Here is a 21,589-nt window from a genome sequence, read left to right on the forward strand (position 1 = left end):
CTAGTCCTGTGAAAATTTTGTAGATATAACGCTGATTTTTGTTGTTTGACTTCTGAATTAGTATTTAATCGGCGTGTTATTGTGTCTTAATTATTATGGCGCTGTCAATTAGGGAAATGAAGGTTTGTAGAAAAAAATAACAAATTAAATAAAATTGGTTATTTAAAATAAATATAAATCCCTACAACCTTATTAATTTAATAAGGTTTAAAAAATCCTTCGCGGAGTCATCCTTCCTCAGGCAACCACTATCGATTGCTTTACTGCAACAAATACCGAAATGTAGCCTATCATTCTTAACACAGTTCTTCTTTGTACTTAATTATACTTTGTTATTATATCGAGATCCCTATAATAATGTATAATTGCATTCTTTATGTTTCTAGTTTAATGGATTTTTTTATGATTGGTATGTTTTTATTGTAAAGTAATAAAACTTCATAAGAATATCGATAATATATATTTAGCGTTTGAAATTTTATAAATTACTCGTAGGAAAATTTTTTCGGCTTTCAAGTTCTAGCAAAATTATACACTAAAGAATGTTGTGCACCAGTAAATTATAAAAGAATACCATTGTATGATGTTTAACGCAAAAAATCAGCCTCGATTTATTGTAAATTTTTTATTTACCAGTCCATGAAGACAAGTTGAAAATGATGTCAAAAATCCCAGATTTTGAAATCAAAGGCTATGGTCAATTTTTGTATTACGAACGTCAGACTTCTGTTTTGTTTCTTAGAATGAGTTTTATTCCTAAATATTCCCGAAGACCGACAGACCGTATAAAAAGCTAGATTTCATAATTTTACAAAATTGAAATATTATTATTATAACCAGATTTTTGTTCAGTTTTAGAGTGCCAAAACAAGAATCTTAGCATCATAAAAAAGCATTTTTATTATTGGAAGTATATGTCTGTGACCATCGGTTGCGAAAATAAAGGCCGCGTAAAAGGACTTTTCTAATCACAGTGCACATTCGTGTGTAAAATCTAGAGAATTTTCAAATTATGTTTATTTTTACGAAATGTATTGAACCAAAGGACTAATTATGGCGTCGAAGAATTTGCAAATATTCTGAGTCGGACACGTAAGCGTAAAACGTGCTTACCTGTGGAGCTCTGATTTTGAAGCGGATATAAGCACAGGAGGTGTTTTCCGCAAATTTTGGATTCGTACTCCTTCACGACATTCGTCGTACTTCTTGCAAGACTTGGGTAAATTTATAAGGTGTCAGGTAAAATGAGTAGCCTCGAACTTTTGGATGACGGAATGAGATGGGAGAATTATCGGTAGAGTGTAAACAGGCCAATCATAAACGCAGGTGGCTACAAAGCTCAATGCAACGCCCATTGTCACCTGCAATTTGTTTAAGCATTTTTAGGACACTGGATCCAAATCGAAAAGACCTGGACGGGGTTGATCAAGATCCAGATCCTCAACGACGAATGAGAATCTTTGTTTGGCACTTTCAGCGTAGCGACACAGAACTGCTGTAGCTTCACAGCTCTCACGTGAACTGTATGCTTTCACTGGAAATCGAGTTTCACTGTGGCTGATGCCAGAAGACCCGATGTTTCCGTCCCGCTCACTGCAGCACACAAGACAATGCGTTTAGCATGACGTAGACAACATGCAGCTTGGACCAAACTTCAGTGGAGTGCTAATTTTTTGCAGTCGAGGTTCAGCCTGGGTACTGATTCTCGGCGTACTTGTGTCTGGAGAGAGCGTGGAGCACGATACCATCTCTCTCTCCCCATTTAGGAAAATATTAGGTGGTGGAAGTATAATGGTTTAGGTAGGCATTATGTTGGACTGTCGCGAATGTTCAATTTTTCAGGGGCGCAATGGATCCTAGGGTTTCTATTAATTTTGAATAATACTCGTCCACATAGGGTGCAGCTGGTTGACGCTTACTTAGAAAGTGAGGATATTCGCCGCATGGATTGGCTAGCCAGATCTCCTGAGAGAATGTCCCTATAGAGAATGTCTGACCCTCTTGGCAGAGCAATTTCATTTCGCCATCCGTCTCCGAGAACTATCCCAGAGTTGAAACTGCCTTGCTACAGGAGGGGGTCTTTAACCTTTTCCGGCACACTACCTTTTAAAGTCGGAGTTTTAATTAAAAAAAAAAAAAGGAGTAGGCAGTCTAATTAGGCCTAGAGGAGTACACAAGTACAGACTTTTGTGAAGACAGCAGTTATCATTTTAATTCTGTAGGTGTTCCCAAAGTGGCACACTGATTGAATAGAGCTTCGAAAAGAGTGCTGAAACGAGCATTTTTGTCAATGAACTGACCGATGAGATTGACCAGAGAAACAAGGAATACAGACTCTCAGTTGTCTTAGATTATCGGTGAGTCCGATCTGGGCACACCTAGAGTTCGCCGTTTGGTTTTAGGCAAGATTTCAAGGTAAAAATTTAAAACTAATATAGAATAAGGAGATTAGCATACAGCCAAAAAATAACATAGAAATTTCTTTTCAAACAATTCCTTATATACCCTAAAAAAATCTGGAAGATTTCTTTGAAAAATGAGGTTCTTAAAAAACTAAACATGGCTAAACTATATGGACTGGTTTGTGTTGAGTTGCCATCTACTATAAATAAAGAAGGTTCAGAGTAACCTATAGTAACCTATAAATCCTTTTCCATTTAATTTTTCTGTGCGTACAGAAGGAAATTTTTAGGTGTGTCCGGACCGGACACATTGTGCCGCAAAGGGTTAAGTGACTCCTGTCCAGTATATACCGTCACGTTGTGCAACCAGTCTGGCTGTGAGAGGGGACCATACCGTATGCTAGACTCATTTTCAGTTCGATATCACAACGTCTTTGGACGTCCCTGCACTATGAGTTTTACTGATAATCATGCGTACATAAAATTACATTTGAATAATACACTGCGCAAAAAAAAAGAAAAAAGGTCAGTTCTATATCTCCCGTTCTTACGGGCCGATTACGAAATTCAAATTACGTTTTTCATGTCTCGAAAACGCGACTTAGGATATATATTAAATTTATATATTGTTTTAATATAGGTATTTTGACACAAAATCTGACTATTTCTAGAATAACATGCCCATTTTTTTCCATATTTCGAATCTACGACTCAAATTATACTTAAATATTAAACTTTGTAAAATTTGATGCGAAATTTACGGAGAAATTCAAAAATTTATCTTGGCGCATTTTTTTCATTTTGCACCAAGAATAATTTACTTGGCGGACTTCTTAATTTATAGCAACCTAATTTTCGTTTCCTGTTTTGCATTGCAAACTAGCGGGAAAAAAGTCATCTTTCATACTTTCAAATAATTTTAACAAAGTGCGTAAAACCACATTTGATATTATTATCGCTTTCAACAAATATGCCAAATTTCAAAACGCGCCAATATATAAATTCATGTATATCTTCAGAAATTTTGAATAAAAATCTCTAGTATATTGCAGATATGCTTAGAAATGCATCTACTTTAATCGGATGATAAAAATTTTATAGATTATAATTCAAAATTTCTTTCGAAAAATTTATAAAAATTATTTAAAAATACAAATATTAAAAATAAATCATAAAAAGTGGGCGAATTTTATTTAGAAAGAACCTAAATTTCGAAATACTAAAGGAAGAATGAAATAAATTTAATTAAAAAAAAGAGATAATAATAAATATATACCAAATTCAGTTAACACTGTGGAGCTAAATTTTTGAGAGCTAATTTTTTTGAAAAACTACTCGTGCGACTTTTACAAAACTTGTCAGTTTGGCATAATTTGAGTCATAGAATCGAAATATCGAATCGAAAAAAAAATCGGCATGTTATTTCAGAAAAAGTCCGATTTTGTGTCAAAATACCTATATTAGAACTACGCTATATATAAATCTAATACTTATCCTAAGTCGCGCTTTCGAGACATGAAGAACGCTAGTTGAACTTCGTTAATCGGCTCTGTAGAACCGGAGATACAGAATTGTCCTTTCCTCCCCCCTTGCAGTGTACATCTTTTTCTCCGTTATAAATGTATATTCACACTAAATTTCATTAAAATCTATTAATTTTTTAGAAAGTTGACATAATGTGAAAATTCTCTTAATTTTGCACTCGAACGTATATGAATCACAAAGGTACAGGAATTAAATCATAGTAACCCCGTTGTAGAAGCATCTGTTTGCTCTAAAAATATTATACAGATTTAGTCCCTATAGTTGTAAAGTTTTATTAAGATTCGTTAGTTATCAGTTTTGGTTGAAACAGTTCAGTTAAGTTGAGACGCAATAATCTTTACATTTTAAATTATATCGTATCAGGAAAAAAAAAAAAAAAAAAAATCTATTACCTACTTCTTTGTAAAAAAGAAAAAAAAAAAGTAATTTCGAAGGCATTCAGGCAGATAACACTTGCGTACTTTGCCATAACTGATCAAACAGCAACAACTTCGTGAATTTATCCAGTGTCCGAAAGTACTTTATTGATTGCAATTAATTTGTTGCATCTAATATAATGCAGCGTGCGTACGAATCATTGAGTTCTTCTGTAGCAACGTCTTAGCAATTATCTTTAGACATGATATAAACGTAGAATGCTTATCTTGTTTTCCCCCCAGCAAGGAACAGCGACTAAAACAACTGAAAGTTATAAGAAATTAAGAATTAGTATGAGAGGAGTCATTTGCAAATATCTTCAACGTTACGACACGCTATAAAAGACGAAAATACTGAATTAATTTGTGCTTTAAACCAACCATTTGTAAAGTGAACAACTGTAAAGTTTTCAAGAATGCGAGTTCCTGAAAACTGAATGAGTTTGCTGCATAAATTTTTCGCGGTTTTGCTCATGAGTAATGTAAATATAAGCCAGTATTCCATAAAGCAGTGGTTTTAAACTGACCGCCTGTGAACCACATATGGCCACCGAAGCAATTTTTTACAGCTTTTGAAGACAGTTGTGGTGGTATAAAGATATCAAGATTGTCGTTATTTGAAGTCCGAGTTTCATCAGTTATGCCCCTGAAAATTTATAAATGGAGCTAATTAATTTACAGTGTAATATGATTTTATTCAAAGATATGAGGATCATATTTTTTTAGCTTTTATTCGTACCTTTCAAAAAATAAGTACACTCAGTTACGATATTTTCCCACTAAGAATTAATCGCTTTTTGAGGATACATTTGTAAGTGAATAGTTAGATTATTATTATTTTTTTTTCTGGCAGTTGAAGATGAATAAGAAATTAACTAGATTGATCGATGAGCATCTATGCAGTCCGTGATGAGGACAATTTCTAATAATTTTTTCTCCAAGCCTACAAACGGCCCACCAGCGGCCGAGCGGTAAAGTCGCTGAACACTGGTAGTTCGGCCCGAGGTTCGAATCCCGCGAACGGGCTGGCTGCATGGGCGTTTTCGTGGTTTTCCCCATGTGTAACGTGTATACGAGCCAGTTTCCCTTAGAAAGTCCTCCACGAAGGCATCCCTCACCTTAGGCAGATAGTCCTCGAGGCTTTGCCATAATTACACACACAACAACACAAAGCCAAGCCTACAAACATGAGAATCGAAATGCCATTATGTAGGTATCAAGCTGTAGTAAGAGGTTTTTAATTATTTACATACAAGTAAGTGTATTTTTATGTATGCGACGATGAAAAATTTAATAAATGAAGGAAAGAGACTAGGTTGTCATTATTTATTCTCAAGTTTTGTCCCACTTAGTAAATTTTCTATGAAAACTTAGAAAAGTTTCATTCATTTGTTTATATTCAGTTTAAATTAAAGTAAATTGTTTGAGATTAATTAAACGTGTTAGAATTATTTGAAAGAAATGTGTCAGTCTAAGAATTTAATATTTAGTTGTCAATATATTTGAATTACAAAGTGTAACTGAGAAAAATTTCTTCAGGTACCGAACTTAAAACTTTAGATAGAAAATAAATATAAATTTGAATTTTTCCCTTTGCCATATTATTACTACTGTTTATGCATGTTTTGATAAATATTTAATGAGCCAAGCTTAAAATTTATTCGAAATATATTTTACTTTATTAATAAAATTTATAATTTTGTAAAAAAAATTGTTTCGGTAGTTGTTTTTAGTTCGTGTCTTCGCCCGCATGCAGTTGGAGTCAGACTACTGCTATAAAGTACCAATGCATCCTTTCTATCGGCAGATATCGTAGTGTGTTTTATTATAATAAAACTATGTAAATCTAATTCCATTTCATTGAAGAATGTCAAATTATTAAAATCAATTTTATTCTTTTCTTCCAACTTCCCTCTATATAGTAGATATTATCTTATATTCACAGCTACTTTGGAGTAGAAGGGAAAATTGGCAGAAACGAGTGACACACACTTGGAATATTCTTAATTTTCCCCGTTTTCTATAGGTGCTACGCAAGACGTATTCATTTGGGTATTTGGGAATAGCGATAGATACTTAAGAAGACATTAAAACGTGCCGAGAACAAAAGCAGGTGTTGACTGAAAGCATGTGCTCTGAATTGCGATTAATTTTACTTATGCTATACGCGTAGACCTTAATAGCACTAGTTGTGTTATGTTTAAAACTAAGGTAAAACAGTAAATTTCAGGAATATTTTCACTGTGTGTAAACTTTCTCTGAAAACTATTCTTGCTTTGTAAAATTTGTTTGTATCTGCCGAGATATATTTTCCATGCGCCAAGCTACTGGATGTTACGGCTGGGAAATTTCCTGATAATTTTTAAAACTGAAGCAAAGTCATTAAGTTTGCGAGACTTGCGGTATTTGATTGTTTCACTTGACACTTGAGCAGATGCCTGCGCATCTTCTTACCACTGGCAGTGGGTAGATTCTTATACTGATGTAGATTAATGAGCGCTGCAAAGAATGGGAGAATTGAGTTTTATTTGTTTGAAGTCTCAACAGTCCAGTGAATACTGACATTTAAGCCCTTCCGCAGTTCTTCGTTTGTGATTTTTACTTCCTTATACGAAGTAAAAAGGAAGTATTGTAATCGCGAAAATTTTCAGGCAAAACGAAACTATCCAATAAGACCGCTATCGAATGCAATTTAACGATATTTTTGCGTGACATCTGCACGTAAGGACAGAGTAAAATAATCTTTTCCTCTAAAAAAATTACAAAATTGCTTTAAAATGAATTCTGAAGAGAATTTTTCGTGGCGTCTGTACGTACGTATTTCGCATAACTCAAAAACGAGTAGCCTCAGAACGTTGAAATTTTATATATAGGACTGCTATAATATGTAGATGTGCACCTCGTATTTTGGTTGCAGTCGGGAGCACCAAAAGTACATATATATCCACTATGTTACTCGGATCAGTGCTCTCAGTTTCTCTACTCTAATATGTTTGTAAATTGTGCATTTTTGTGCTTTAAAAATGATGGAATTATGTTGTTCTTATCTTCCGGTTAATGTTTTTGTGCCTTTAGTAAATCTGCAAGCAATATTTGTACAATTATCAACAATTTAAAAGCTGCTCAATTGCAGTTAAGCATAATTTTTAAATAACATGGCGGACATATTTCTTTACATTTGAAACAGCAGAATAGTTCATTTGTTGCCAATCTAGAGAGACTAAGCTTCGCAACAACAAAGATAACGCCTTCTTTTATTACTGCGAATTAAATCATGCTTAATCCATTCTGGAATTTATTCGAGGAAATAAGTGCTTAAGATTTACTTCGTCATTTTTAATATAGATATTTTGAGTTTTTATGTAATTTTGCCTTGGCAAGAAGTAAGAACTGAATTAATTGAATGAAAAATAGTGAATTGTCTGTGAGAAACTGCTTCTTTTTTGTTTTATTTCATTAATTTCTTTTATACATCGTCTTAGATTTATTATAATATTTAAATAGAACATGTGGCAACGATAAGTAAATTCTTCAAATTTTGTGCATTCTGAGTTATAATATGTACTTTACAAAGCGCTATGGACTTTGTCCTTGCCAAAGCAGGTATAGACTTTGGTGTGTATATAGTTTTATTCTTGTGAACCGTTTTCTACTGTGACAAACTATACTATTTCATCATATAATCATTTGCCAATAACTGCTTATCTAAAGACTAGAAAGACCGGCGGTTATACGAAATGACTGTTGTTCTAGATATTATAAATTGTAATTAAAATGGTGATAGCGAAGGCAAGTTTTATTGTCTACGTCTCAATTGAAACGGCAACTTCAACTTTTAGATGTAAATTTTGAATTTCACCCCGTTGGCTAGTCCACTTACGCAAGCAACCAATAAACTATCGGCGACAAACAGACACTTAAGCCGCATATATATATGGGGTGAAGTAACATTATCTCTTCCGAAACGGCTGGCTCCAGTGCTTAGTGAAGCACACCGTTGGACCGTGGCACGCCATTTTGACCATTCGCTTCTTCGTGGGACTTTAATTAGCCGAATTATTAATTAAAAACTAATTTTCCCCTACGTTTTCCCTACATTTTTCATTTTCTTTCTTGAGTTTTCCCTATTAGGGGTATTTGGCTACGTGCCAAATTCTTTTTTCTCGAATATCTACGGAACGGCGCCGAGTTGAAATTCGAGACGCGTATCCTGTGATTCCAAAAAAATTTTCCGAATCCATCAATACCGTTCTCATCTTCGTACGACTTTAATCGGCCGAGATATTAATTAAAAACTGCGGAAACGTTAATTTTCACGACCATTTTTCCGAGTGGCAACAATAAAATATCGGCGACAAACACTTAAGCCGCTTATATATATACTAGAAAGCCTCGCTGCTCTAGATATTATAAATTGTAATTAAAATTATTTGTGCAAAGGTGTCTGCTAATTTAAACTGAATTACCCAGGGCAGGCGGCGAGGACGCCCTTTTGCTTACTGCCCCACGGGGTTTCCGCCTTCTACTTGCTTAATTGCTTAAAGTAGTGTGCAATGAAGGAAACCACTGCCGGTACATTTCTTAAAAGCCACCGCTAGCTCAATCAATAAAGGTGATTTAAATAATGAAATGTTATTCACATGTCAAAGATCTCTTTGTACACAACATTTCTTGTGTAGATAGATCTTTTCATCATTTTTAAGCTCTCCTTGCAGAGGACCATCAATTATTTTTAATTTTACCTCCGTTCTTTCACGAACTCTTGAACAGGCAACATAAAGTTGACGGTGTCCAAATGCAGGCTCAGGTAAAAAAATGCCAACACTCTTAAGCGTTTGGCCCTGAGACTTATGATTTTACAGGAAATTGTCTACGTCTCAATTGAAACGGCAACTCTGTGCCGTGGCAACTTCACCCCATTGGCTAGTACAGGTACGCAAGCAACCAATAAAATATCGGCGAGAAACAGACACTTAAGCCGAATATATATATATGGGTGAAGTAACATCATCTCCGAAACGGCTGGTTCCCGGACTTAGCGAAGCACACCGTTGGATTCCGCAGGTCCGTGGCACGCCATTTTGACCATTCGCGTCTTCTTGGGACTTTAATTAGCCGATATATTAATTAAAAACTAATTTTCCCCTACGTTTTCTGTACATTTTCCACTTCCTTTCTTGGGTTATGTCTATTACAGGGATTTGGCTACGTGCCAAATTCTTTTTTCTCGAATATCTATGGAACAGCGCCGAGTTGAAATTCGAGACGCGTATCCTCGGATTCCAAAAAATTCTCCGATTCCATGGATACCGTTCTCATCTTCGTACAGCTTTAATCGGCCGAAATATTAATTAAAAACTGCGGAAACGTTAATTTCCGCGCTCATTTTTCCGAGTGGCAAGAATAAACTATCGGCGACACACACTTTAGCTGCTTATATATATAAAGAATAGTACGAAATTTTTTTCAAAAATGTCTCACAATACAACCTTCAAGAGACCGCAGCACCAGCATACTAAGAAGCTTTTCAAAAATAAGATGGAGCCACATGAGCAGCTTTGTATCTTCTAAGTTTACTTATCTCTCAACAATAGTATGAAAGTGACAGTTCAGAGTCAGGAGGCGGATTGAGGATGAGTTCGCAGGCGGATTGCACAGGCGGTGTGTAGTGCAAGTCCAAAGCCGGAGGCGCAGCAGATAAGAAGGAGTGTTTTAAGATTCTTCATTTAGGGATAAGATGACGTCACACTTTGATAAGAGACGATCCTTGCTTGATTTTCGGGAGGTTTTTGTTAATCGATGTTTTAGCCTTTGTATTCCAGATTTTTTAGGACGTATTTTATGGTTATTTCCTAGGTACCCTTAACAGCGCATATTTTCGAATTTAATGATTAACCTTAACTTTAGATGTAAATTTTGAATTTTTCCGTATATTTTAAGCTTTAGTATTTCCTATAGACTCAGAATTTTTCTTTATTTCTCAAATCTTCTGTTCATAATACCAGTTTTACTTTCCGTAATCTTAATTACATAACTCATTTTTATTATTAAATTCATTTAACCCAGAGTCTTTTCATACTTGTTAGCCAATACTTTTAACTTATTTCTTATATTTTACGACTGTAATTTCTAAATCACGCTTTCTTTTGTGTGTGTGTGTATTATATTATTCAAAGTTAGATGTAATTTTAATTTTTTTCGTTCTTTTTAACGTTAGTGGTCTTCAACATATTCTGTATTTTAACTTATTTCATGTATTTTCTGATCATATAGATGGCCTTTACTTAATTTTAGATGTAAAATTTCGCTTCTTTTCTACTTTTTAACGTTTTTTGTTTCTAACGTACTATAATTTTTAACCAATTTATATTTTCACACTATATACGTGACTGTTATTTGATTCTTTTCATACATTTTAATCTTCATAATTTCTAATATAGTTTTAATTTTAGCATAATTCCTATATTTTCAGATAATATACCTGATATTTATTCAATTTTAGATGTACATTTTAACTTGTTTTGTACTTTTTAACGTATTTAGTTTCCAACATACTCTGAATTTTAACTAATTTATGATACAATTTATAGACTTATATTTATAGACTATGTACATGACTTTTCTTAATTTTTAACTAATTTCATACGTTTTAACCCTCGTAATTTGCAATTATACTTTTAAGTTTAGCTTATTTCCTCTATTTTCTTTCCATATATATATATATGCCCTTTATTGAATTTCGGTTGTAATTTTTAACCTCTTTCGTACATTTTAACCTTCGTAATTTTCAACGTACTTTAAGTTTTAATTTATTTTCACGTTATTTGCATGAATTGTATTTACTTTTAGATGTAATTTTCTAACATATTTAGCATTTTTGTTTCTTATGTACCCTTAATTTTAAAGTATTTATCATATTTCCTGTTTATAATACATATTTATTTTACCATTTTACTTAATTTTACATATTTTTTCACATAATTTTACATGTTTAAACTTCTTAGCGAAATATTTAGTGTGGTTTTTATTAAAACAAGTTTAATAAAAGAAGATTTCTTATTTACGCGCAAAGTTGTTTGAACACACGTAATTGTTTTCGTGGATGAAATTTTAAGTTGAATAAGATGTAATTTTTAACATTAAACCATAATTTCTATTTGGAATACTAGAATTGTTGCGTTTCTTGGATTATATAAAAAGTTTATTTTTGCAAAACTCTTCTACTTCTAGCTTTAGAATTTTTGTCATAAAATTTTGCCCCTTTTTATGAGAAATTTTGTAGTTGGAAGTGCTTGCCGATAATAAATTTTTAAGTAAATGAAGTGTAATCATATTTTTTTTAACACCTTCTAAAAAGAAACCGAAGTTTCTTTGTTTTTGATAAAATTGTTGTCCAAATAGCTTTTGCTGCAATGTTTAGTGTAATGAAGCCATTATCTTGATTATTGATGGAAAATTCTCATAATGACGACTTTGATTATTTTATAATTCCGTTTTAATTAACGTAATTTTGCAGCATTATAAGGATTTGCAGGAATAAGAGTTTGGTGCTTCTAACTAGCATACATCCAAACATATATAAACTCTATTCAAGAATCCACAGGCCCATCCATCCTATTAAACAACATTTACATGTTAATACATGAAAAATATCAAAATACGAACATATATTTAACTTTTATTAATAAGATAAAGATTATCTGAATTCTAATAGCCTTAAATTATTAAAACAAGCATGATTTTTGCTGTTAGCGTAATTATTTAATATCAGTATAAAATTAAATGAATTTTAAACAATTGTATATTTAAATTATAAATATATTGATAGTAACATATATACCGAAAAAATTGCTTTCGAATGGGGCAGGAGGAAGGTGGTCCGAAGAACATTCTAATTTGTAGAAGTGGTCCCTAGTAGAAAAGAATTGAAGAAACGCTATCACTTCCTTACTCTAATGGAGCCTTTGTGTAATGTATCTGCTATCCGCTTGTAGTTACATTTCACATTTCGAGGGTTGTATCATTGTGAGAAAGTTTTAATAGACCTCTTCATAATGTTCTTCCTGTCTTGGCTTACTGCCAAAACTAAGCATGACGAGTGATGTTTTAAGTTTTGCAATCGTAAGAGCTTTGAACCGAAATCCTTGTGGAGGAGGAAGACAGTATAGTGCTTGGTTGGAGTGCAGTCAATAAACTTGTGATTGTCTTTTGTACTGATCAGTTAACTCCAGTCCAACAGTTAAATTACTAGTGTTACTTTTAAAGTAGAACTCTAAACATTCAGCCCGAAATCACAATCAGCACTTAGAAAATCGAGATAATTTGTTTTTATCTATTTATCGTCTGTTTTTCTTCTGTAAATCTAATTACTAGGCATTTTGCTTCAGACAAAATTAATGAACGAAATTAAATTTATTTCCGTAAATATGCGACCAGTTTCTGTTTACAGATAAGATTAAAAAACGAAATTTATGTTTATCTACACGAGTCCTAAATTAAACTCTTGCTTTAATTTCGCTGCACCAAAGTTAAAGAAATAATGCTTGATTTGAGTAAAACAAAATGTATAGAAATTATTTCTGTTCGATTAAAATTAAACTGAAGTGTAATCTTTTTCATTCGCATGTATAATTTTATGGGTTTTCAAAATATGCATATTCTGTCCTGTTATCTTGTACTTTGCTTAAATCATACAAACATTTAAAAACACATAACTAAAGTTAATATTTACTTCCTTGTACGATTTTTCGCGATTCCTTTTCGCTATTGCAATCGCGAAATTTTCAGGCATCATATTTCAACGAAAATATCCATTTTGACCGCTATCGAATGCAATTTAACGATGTTTTTTCTTGACATCTGTACCTAAGGACAGAATAAAAGAACCTTTTCCACCCAAAAAATTATAAAATAAATTTAAAATGAATTCTGAAGAGAATTTTTCGTGGCGTATGTATCTCGCATTTTGAGTTATGCGTATGTATCTCGCATAACTCAAAAACGAGTGCCCTCAGAACGTTGAAATTTTGTATATAGGGCTGCTATAACATATAGACATGCAGCTCGTATTTTAGTTGCAATCGGCCACACCAAACGTAATAAATATATCCACTCTGTTAACCGGCTCAGTTTTCTCAGTTTCTTTACTGTTATATGTTTGTAAGTTGTGCATTTTTTGCTTTAAAAATGATTGAATTATGTTGTTCTTATCATCCGGTTCAGGTTTTTATGCCTTTAGTAAATCTGCATCCAATATTTGTGTAGTTTTCAACAATTTAAAAGTTGTTTAAGTGCAGCTAAGCCTAATGAATTTTGCGATCGTGGACATGTTTGTTTACATTTCAAAATTGGCAAAATAACGGATTTGTTGCCAATCTAGAGAAACTAAGCTTCGCAACAACAAAGATAACGCCTTCTTTTATTATTGCGAATTAAATCGTGTTTACTACATTTTGGAATTTATTAGAGGAAATAGGTTATAGATATTTTGAGTTTTTACAGGGAGTTTTTATGTATGAAGTGAGAACTGAATGGGAAATATTGAATCGTCTGTGAAAAACTGTTTCTTTTTTATTTTGTTTGCTTAATTTCTTTTATACATCGTTTTAGATTTATTATAGTATTTTAATAGAACATGTAGCAACGATTAGATAATTCTTCAATCATGTAAATTTATATGCATTCTGAGTTATAATATGAACGTAATGTAACGCTGTTAAGTGAAGCTAGCGCTAGAGTGTCGCTATCGTTAACAAATATACTGAATTTTAAAGGGTGCATTTATTCTATTAGGGTGCATTTATTCTATTAGGGTGCATTTATTCTATTGTGGTTTATGCGCTATCGACAAAGTAGATTTAATTCAATCCAATAAGTTTTAATGAAATGCAAGAAAAAATGCGTATAATTTAATATTCCGTGCAAGGAAGTCTTGAGGTAGACACATCAGATTTTTACTTGTTGTTGAAGGGGCGGCGGAAGAAGCTGTCTTCTTCGGTTGGAATTTTACCTCTTTTATCTCTTTTTGGACGCATGCATTAGAATAAAAATTTCTTTAAATTTAGCTACATATTTCAACTTAACGCAAGCTTTTATAATCCTATAGTCTCTCTTTTTATTGTCTGAAATTGGCACAGCATTTACTACTGAAGACTGTGTAACGTCTTATTACATTTATGTATGTACCTTGGAGGGCTAACTTAAACTGTATCCGGGGGGCCACAGGGCGCACCGTATGTTTTGCAAATATTTAGGAATATTTTCAGGAATAACTGATTATTTAAGGATTCATGTATTATTTGTATCAATTATTCTTTCTATGAAGGTTCATATGGTAACATTGTTACCGTAATCAAGAGCCATAGGTAGAGAGAGATTTCACGGGCTATTTAGTTTGTATTACTGATGCGCATATTTGAAATCACTACAACGGGTAGTAGAAATCAACTCTTTCTTCGCTCCAAACGCGTAATAATACTCGTATATTTCGGAAAGAAGTTTTTGTTTCTTAATAATGTATATTTTGATTTAACATCTTCCGCGCGGGCTTCTAATCTTGCCGCGATCTGCTGTTTTTAAGCTTAGTGTGGCCGTTCGGAATTGACCCGGAAAATTCTGGTTTTCTAACTGCGTCTGAAATTATGTCCTTGATGGAAAAATGTTCGGAATTTTTGAATCGGTGACTACGAAAATTGAAGAAAAAGATGACATTTATTTGTAGAAGAGAATAAAATGGGCGAAATTAATCATATACTTGAATGTAGGTATTTAAGTTGAAATCAGGTAGTCTTTGAGATCTGAATGGGTAATTTCATTAATAACCTCCGTATCACTTAAATCTTCACAACAGTTCTACTAAAGAAAGCAATGTACTTTTCAATATTCGGAATATTTTGTTCATCGATTTCATTCCTTTTTCTTTTACTTTTATTTCTTCATATCAGCTTTTTATATATCGCATTAACTTAAAAAAATACATTTCATATAGAAATGCGTTTTAATATGAAATTTATATATATATTAGATTTATATATATATATATATATATGTGTGTGTGTGTGTGTGTGTATAAATAGCCCTAGATTAACTGTCCGAAAATACGATAAACTTAGCTCTGTTCTCTGCTCATTTAAAATTTGTCTCCATATATTCGACACCTAATTCATTCTTTTGACTGGTTTATACCACCAGATTTATAAATTTAAAGCTGAGCTTTTACTTATCTTGCTGTGTTCTTATGTTATGTCAAGGTGTTATTTAGTTTTCGTGCGTATTTGCGAGTAATATATGTTAATATGTGATTAGCTCAAACAAGAAAGCTTATACATCGTATTTCTTTAGTATTGGCTATGAACATCGTTTCTTGATCAAGATTTTCTCAAAGGAAATTAAAGAATTTTATTAAATTAGTTTCAACTTTTAGCTGAAAGAATTCTTTCTGTAAATATAAAATTAAATTTTTCATATAGACCCTTAAATCAAATTAACAAAAACGTTCAGTGTATTTTAAGAAATTAGGTAGAAAATGTCCTATAGCTTTGCATTCAAAATTCTCAGAAATATTAGAGAATGACTGATATAGGCCACGTTTCAAGGGCAATTACAAAATGATTTCGATCCTGTTTTGCCAGATTCAGGCAGAAACTAAGGAACTGTTCCTTGTTTTGGCGATTGTCTTGTATTCGTAAACAGCCATTCATGAATAATTTTGCAGCTGTCCACATTAAACTACTCGTTAGTAATATGCACTAAAATTTTGCTTAATAATGCAAGGAACTTTTTTTCTATTTAACTTATTAAAGTGTAATAACATTTTATTAATAAGACTTTTTGTTCTGTTGGGATCTTATCAAAAGTTAGATTAATTGTGGGTGGAAACTCTCCTATCCTCTGAGTCTCTGTCTTTTCAGTTCTTCTCTGTCAGTTCTTTCTTTTCAGTTCTTCTTCTTTCTCTGTCTTTTTGTCTCTACCCTCTGTCTTTTCAGTTATAATTGCATGTCTAGGTCATATAGCTACCTTTTTTGAACGCTTCGTTTAATGCATTATGTATAGTTTTCCGCAAGGAAATGCAGAGGCGCGCCGAAAACCGTCCAGTTCTCATTTCGGAAACATCTTTAATTAAAATGAATTCATTTGATCGTATTATATATATATATATATATATATATATATATATATATGGGGGGTGTTTCCAGAGTTTAAAGAAATTAGGTATAATTTTTTTTTTATTTCATCAGTATTCATGAAAATGCAGGTTTTCAACATAATCCCCATTTAATTGAATACACTTATCCCAAGGAAAAGCTAATTTCTCTAAGCTTAACGGCATGTTTAAACTCTTAAATCGAACATATTTTTTTTTTTTTTTACTTTATTATTATTATTATTTCTTTTTAATGTGAAACAAATCTGCGAACAGAATACTCCTCGCAGTCGTTGAAGAATTTCTCAAGTTTTCAAACTCTCTTCCGATCTTCCATGGTTGCAAAAGCTTTGCTATAAAAATGCGTCTGCACTAGTTAAACAACTGAATCGGATTAAATATTATTGTACCGGATAGCTGCATAAATATGTCAGGAGTTGTGTCTGGCGGATACCGTTGCCGATAATTTCTAGGAATTGAAGTAAAGCTCAATTCCTAGAACTTTGGAAACATCCCCACATATATATATATATACATATCAATTTGCATTGTAAAGAAAGAGAGATTATTTATATGTCTACAAATGTGACTCAATAGTTTTTGTCTACATTTTTGCTGTTGCTGTTTCTGCCCTCGAGTGACTGATATCTGTTCATGAGTAGGGAAAGAAAAAAACACATTACTTATTTTTTTATATCATTAGTTTTGGAAATTCCCAAGCAAACTTTTACGTAAACTATTTATTTTTTCAAATGTAATATTTGAGTTCGGTTTTTATTGTTATTATATCGATACATAGAAAGATTAACTGCCTAAATTATTTCCAAAAAATTTTCTAAGGTTAGGGGGGAGAAATAGCCTAATAATAGATAAATTAGATTTTAATACCTGAAAATGACGACAAGAATTGTTGAATCAGTAGATTTTTTTGAATTAGGATGAACTAAAAAATGAAGCATGTCGTTGCTAGGAATCAAGTACGCTACACTTGGCAGTTTGGACGAATTACGACCACATTCGTTACAAATTTATTGGTGGAACATAAAATTTCAAATATTAATGCTACGAATTTTGAACATAGATAGATAATTTTAGTTTAATTATATGTGAAATCGTTATATTTTTCTGTATAATGTAACATGAAAAATCTAGAAAAGCAGAAGCTTGCCAGAAAAGTAAGAATACAGGGGCAAGTCTATTAAATTGAGTAAATGCCTGTGTCACGAAATTGGCGAGATTTCGCCAAGCTGGCAATGATTTTGATAACTAATTTTTGTCGCCGCCAAAAGTTGCCAAACTTGGCGGCTATTTGGCGACATTTTGCTTCCGTCCCTGTGTAACTGTAATGGATATTGCAGATGAATAACTGTAATTGATGTTTAGTGTAACTCTAACTGTATTCGGCCCTCGCATGCCTTCCAGTAATTTTGAGAAGCAGAAAGTATTAGAAATATTTCAGCGGCCGGTGGAAAACTATATAAGACTGGAGACGGCATCTGCTCTGAGTTGCTGTTCTAGCTGTTAGTTCAGCACGAGTCGGAGTACTGAGATATCTCCGGGTTCGTTTCGCTCTTCAGATGCGCTTTGCATTGCATTGTTTTTAACGTTCTTAGTAGGCAAAAGTGTTATTACTAATTGTACTCTATGATACTGTGAACACTTGTATTTCTGTGGAAAGTCCCAGAACGTTGAAGTGTTTCTTTTGATAAAATAAATTTTATCAACCTATCACCGGACCTTTGTGCATTCAATCTATTACGAACCCGTACGCACGCAGCATTATCCATCACTCTTCACTATACAATATTTCTAAAAATGCGCTTACTTCAGTTTTTGCGTTGGCGTAGAAATGAAAAGGTTTATTTATTTTAAATGAAATTTATGACTTATAGAAGGCCTGAGTATTTACTGTTACACGTCATGCGAATTTATAACCAACAACACAAAGATGCCACTGTAGGACAGTATTCTGACGAGAAAATAAAAGAATGAACTTTGAACTATGCAAAGTTTTAGTATAATTAATAACAGTCGTCAATCGGTCTCGGTCTTCTATCGACCTTTATTCGCTGCAGAGCGCTGTGGGGAAAGACACAATTCCCGCCCAACTTATTTTCGTTTTTCAAGAACTGGTTTCGCCGCCTACGCCAGTTCCTTTCTCCTTAAGTTGATCTTTATCATTAACTCTGTGATTAAATACCCGTAAATATTGATGGCCCGGTGCCCACCTGTCTGAGCATGGGTGAAAAGTAATAGTAGTACTATAGAAAAAAGAAAATTACCAGCATTATGCTCCACCTTTTCTTTATCAGAATGTTGGGTGGAGATAGTGGAGATATCCATTGACAACCTTATGACAAGTAGGGTCAAGTTCATATATTTTGAATTCATTGCTCGTGCGGTCCGTTGGTATGTCTACCGGCAATCGACAGCCTGTGATCATGCGTGCGGTTAAAAAATGGTTTATGAGTTGATTTATAGATCGGGCACTGGAGTACATGGATAAAGAAATCGGAAACGTGATTTATTCAGAGCTTCTGTACTAAAATTTCTTTTTTAAATTTTTTGATAAATGAGTAGCGGTTTGTACCGGTTGACGCTTGCTACTATGAAAGGTTTTGATATATCAAATGCAGCTAATAACACATTGGGAAAGAAAAAGTCTTCATTATCTTATAACCGGAGTCTTAAGCTTCAGCGGATTGCGCTGAACTAGTTGCAAGCATTTCACCAAGATTTTAAAATCTAATGTAGTAAGAGTGGGTGCTCTTTTTATGATAGCCCAGCATAACATGATGCTTTTATTTCAAATCGAATGGAAGACATGTTCTTTCCGTAAGAGAAATTCCTTTTTTAATTCCCCTGAAAATTGGAATATTCGTTTTTTATGTACTCTTCTGAGCTACGGCATTGTTGATGTTTCTTCAGATAATGAGCCCAGATAAGTAGAAAGAAATGAATAATTTATTAGGAATATGAGCAAACTATGTGGCACACGCAGTATAATAATATCTGGAAATAACTCAAGGAGAACACCGGTCTCAATTTCTCCTTAGCACAGGAAATAAAGCGCAAGTTTCCTCAAATTACTTTTAGGGTAAACCCTAACTCGTAGTTTAGCTAACCGCTAAGTCTCACAGCTGATTCGAAACTCTTTTACAAGCTCTCCTAACCTTATTTTATACCCTGCAGCATAAGCTTTGGAACTTCTGGAAGTAGGGCTTCGAAAATGTGTTTTCGCAAATCTTCCATAAAGTTACCAAGTTGGGAAACTTGCCGACAAAAATTATCACCAAGGCTCCTTAGGAAAGAAATTGCTGATATCTTGCTTTCTAATTAAGCTATTTTTACAACTCCAAAGCCGTTGTACTCAGAATGAAAAAAATCTATAATTCTATAAGGGTCAGTCAAATGAAAACGGGACAGATGGAAAAAAAGTAAGTAACCTGTTTATTATTTTAAAAGTAATCGCCATAACTGTTAATGCATTTATCCCACCGTGAGACAAAATGGTCAGTGCCGTCATGGAAAAGTGTTTTGCCCACGGAACCTCTTCGTGGATAGGCGTGCACCTCTTCATCCGAAGCAAATTGACGGCCACTAATTGCCTTTCTTCAGGGCTCCAAAAAGATGGAAATTGCAAGGGCGGAGATCTGGACTGTCAGGGATCTGGATTTAACTGCCATTGCAGTCAAAGAAAAAGGTCAGCATTACTTTCTCAGAACTGGCGTGCAGGACTTTGGGTTTTTCCGTTCGGAATGAAGCAGTGCGCTTACTTCTGACGCTTGCTGTCTGGCTCAAAATGATGGCACCAAGTTTCATCAATTCTGTCACCATTTCATGGGACAGGAAACGATATTCTTCATAATGATACCGTTCCAGGTGCTGCAGTGATGTCGACTTTCCGGTCAATTTCTGCTCCTCCGTCAGGTTATGAGAAATCACTGCGCACAGATTTTCCGGAACTTCAGATGCTCTGTCAAGATGGCAAGAGTGGTATTATGATTATTGCTCAACATGAGCCGAATGTCTTCTACCGTCCGCCGTCGGTCTTCTGTAGTGGCAGCATCCATCACAGAAGTGACAGAAGGGATAATGATACGATGAATCTGTCCTGCCTTTCACTGACACTCGACCTTTGTGTACGTGTAATACTTTTGATAATATAGTCTTTTCAAAATGAATAAATATATAATGTACAGTGTATAATATACCCTGTATAATATACAGTGAAAATTGCAGAAAAATGAAAAGAAATTAGTTTGACAACTGTATGTTGACTGCTATGATGATTTTCCTGTCTCTCGCCACTACCGCAACTGTTTTTATATATATTAATTGTAGTCGAGTTTGTAATATTTACGCAGTGTGTAGACATCTAAGAAAATCGTGTTGAATGATACTAGTTGTTCACTACCTCATAATCAAGAGCATCTTTCGAGGATTTGTCAAGCGCCTTGTTCGCATGCGTCCACTGAGTGGATTTGCTCCAGCTGTCGTAACAGACACTTGATCGCTGGTAATAATTCGATAAAAAATCCGCTTTCTATTGTGTCTCAGAACGATCTTATTAAGCCTAACATCTGATTAAGCCCTTAGAAAGGACATTTGTTCATACATTTAGGCTTTTGGAAGCATCAGTTGTTGAACTTTTGAAAGACAGTCTTTTCTCAATATGATTTGTGTACACTATTAATACCAGAAATAAGTTATCTCAGAAAGTCCTTTCAAGGCGTTGATGGTAAAAAAAGAGGGGCGGGAGAACCTCGGACCACCCCCGGGGTTGTCCCTCAGAATTGGGGTGGAAAGTTTAACAGTTAGCTAGGTTTAGCCATACCTCAATTACCTATGGTACTACGGAAGTGCTGGCCTAGCTTCTACCTGTACCTGTGTCTCAAAACGAAGAAGTGCACAGATCTGTCCTGATGTGCCTTCTTCATAAGAGTGTGATCGTGGATCGTCCGTATGTCTGTCTATCTTTATCATTTTGCCAATTGCAACCATGGAAGTAGAAATGTTAAAATTGCATACCTCCATGATTTCAATCAGATGCCTGTCGTTTACAACTCTTGGTTCACTTAACG

At 33.8% G+C, this 21,589-nt stretch overlaps 2 protein-coding genes across 3 annotated transcripts in view; one reads left to right on the plus strand and one right to left on the minus strand.

Moving 5' to 3' along the window:
• The window catches only part of LOC118186822 (uncharacterized), a 370,423-nt gene extending 358,040 nt beyond the window's left edge, over window positions 1-12,383 (minus strand). The window contains exon 1 of the mRNA XM_085822216.1: window positions 12,204-12,383. The gene's annotated coding sequence lies outside the window, so the exon portion shown is untranslated. The remainder of the gene's footprint in view (window positions 1-12,203) is intronic.
• The window catches only part of raw (NDT-like domain-containing protein raw), a 326,151-nt gene that overhangs the window by 31,831 nt on the left and 272,731 nt on the right, over window positions 1-21,589 (plus strand). The window lies entirely within an intron of this gene.

This window comes from Stegodyphus dumicola, chromosome 8 (genome assembly GCF_044657685.1).
Source record: "Stegodyphus dumicola isolate Sdum_Otavi_A_Nest chromosome 8, ASM4465768v1".
Taxonomy (NCBI): domain Eukaryota; kingdom Metazoa; phylum Arthropoda; class Arachnida; order Araneae; family Eresidae; genus Stegodyphus; species Stegodyphus dumicola.